We start from the raw sequence: 2,500 nt of genomic DNA, 5'->3' as shown, positions 1-2,500 counted from the left end.
ATTGTCATAGATATCATAAATGTTTAAAACATTATATATTTTATGAATATTATGAAAGTTATGAATATTGAAAATGTTATAGAAATTATATGTATTATGAATACTATATTATAAGTATGGTAAATATTATTGGTATCATAAATCTCATATATATCATAGATTATATAAGTATCATGAATATTACAAACATTATGAACTTTACAAATACAATGTTATATGGATTACAAATATCATATGTATTATGAATATCATATATATTATAAGTATTGTAAATGTTGTTTATGTTATAGTTATTGTCTATCTATAAATCAAGGGGTTTCCCCCCTTTACAAGGGAGGTATCCAATTTATTATTATTTACTCTTTACCTGTTTGTTTACTATTTAACTATACCTATGCATTTATTTATGTATTTTATTTGTTATTTACATTATTATAGTTTTTATTTATTATTTTATTATTAATATGATTGCTTTTTTTCGCATCCGACCTAGATATGGATCAAAAGGTCTCCTGTCGGCATGCTTCGCCTTTGTAATCCTTTTCTTCCTCTCATCTTAGAATGTCATGGATGACGGGTCATCTCTGTGTCCGGCCACTGCCCAGGGTCAGGAGCTATGCAGCAAGGCACAGCACATTTACAAAAAAGGCTGCCTCAATTAATCGGTGACCCTCTCTCTCAGCCTCCTTCTGCAGAAGAGACAGAGAGAGAGAGAGAGAGAGAGAGAGAGAGAGAGAGAGAGAGAGAGAGAGAGAGAGAGAGAGAGAGAGAGAGAGAGAGAGAGAGAGGTAGAAGAAGAAGACTGTCTGCGTCAAAATACAATTCATACATAACCACTCACTAACCCCCCATCCACCACCCACTTCCTCCCTTGCATCACAGTATCATCTATACAGTCACTCTCTTCTCATTTCTATCTCCGCGTTCTCCTATCCTTTTTCAACAGACATATCTCCCGTGCTTAATGCAAAATAATGACGTAATAATTATTGTACCTATTCTCCTTGTTCCACACACTATCTTTGCACACCTTGTTATTCCCTCCTTGAAACCCTCCTATTCCTCCCCCCACTCCTACCTCTTTCACGAGATCCTACACTTCTCTCAGCTTCCCTTATACTCCAGCTCTTGCTCTTATTCCCTCTTATTTAAGTGCACGCTGACTACGAGGGACGAGCTAGTGAACGAGAGGGCTACTGCGAGGGATGAGCTAGTGAACGAGAGGACTACTACAAGGACGAGCTAGTGACAAACAACTGAAGGTATGGCCACGGAAGTTCTACGTCATGTGGGGATTACCTCGCAAAATAACATTCCAAAGTTTTCGGGGGAGGAAAACACTATATGGGAAATAGAGTCATTACCTTAATTGATACACTGATAGTGACTAAAAACGTATAAAATGATAAATATGAAATAGAAAATTAAAAGAAATGTAGATCCTGAGAAGGCCAGGGTTAGGCTTATGATAAATTTCTAGCAAATAGAAAATATAAACTAATATAAAGATTACAAAAACGGCCTTTATAAAACATTTTAAGTAAAGTGAGATCAGGATCCTATCAAGTCTTTGGTTAGAATGACAAAGAAAACAAAAACTAATTAAACAAGCACAGAATATCTAGAAAATTAGATAGATAGATAGTCTAAGGACATTATTTCAGTGTTGAAGGATTTAGGTTGGACAGAAAGATCTAGTGGTAATATCAAAGTTTCTTGGGTTACTAAGTTAATAGCATTTGCATTATTGGTTCATATTTCCTTATTATGATAAAGAGTTCATTCTTTGTATTGATGCACCTGACATAGAGTTAGGAGGCATACTAATGCAAGAGAGATGGAAAATTAAATCCGATAGCTTTCACATCGAAATTTTGTAATAGTGTGGAAAGATTATACTCCATTGCAGAAAGAGAAACATTAACAGTGATATATTCACTAGAGAGTTTTAGGGATATGATACTAGGATATCCAATCAGAGTGTGGACTAATCATACAGCTATCCAGAACTTATTCAAACATAAGAATCTTAAGGATAGATTAGCCAATGTGGGTTACTACACTTCAGTGTTATAAGCCTAAGTTTGAATATATTCCAGGTAGGAAGAATGACGAAGCAGATGCATTATCAAGGAATATTACCCAACCAATGTCAAGATTCATCAATTTCATCTGCAGTATCAATGAACCAGTAACCATAGATGAGGAAATGATAATAAGGGAAAAAGGAAAGATAAGACTTGGTAAAAGTTAGCTCAGAATTTGTTAAATCTGTGAGGTAATCCTCCAAAACTACATAAAGTTTATAAGATAGAAGAATTTCATTTGAACAATGGACTTTTGTATAGAAAAAAAGTTGTTAATAGGAAGAATATTTCTATGGCCCAATCAATCAGTTGGTAATTCCCCAAACTCTTGTACAAGAGGTATTGAAATTACTTCAAGAAAGTGATTGAAGTTCTTACCCAAGAAAGTATAAAACTTATAGACAAGCCCAACT

Source organism: Oratosquilla oratoria, chromosome 20, assembly GCF_046742065.1.
Source record: "Oratosquilla oratoria isolate Oo_2021 chromosome 20, ASM4674206v1, whole genome shotgun sequence".
Taxonomy (NCBI): domain Eukaryota; kingdom Metazoa; phylum Arthropoda; class Malacostraca; order Stomatopoda; family Squillidae; genus Oratosquilla; species Oratosquilla oratoria.
This window is presented reverse-complemented; position numbering follows the sequence as displayed.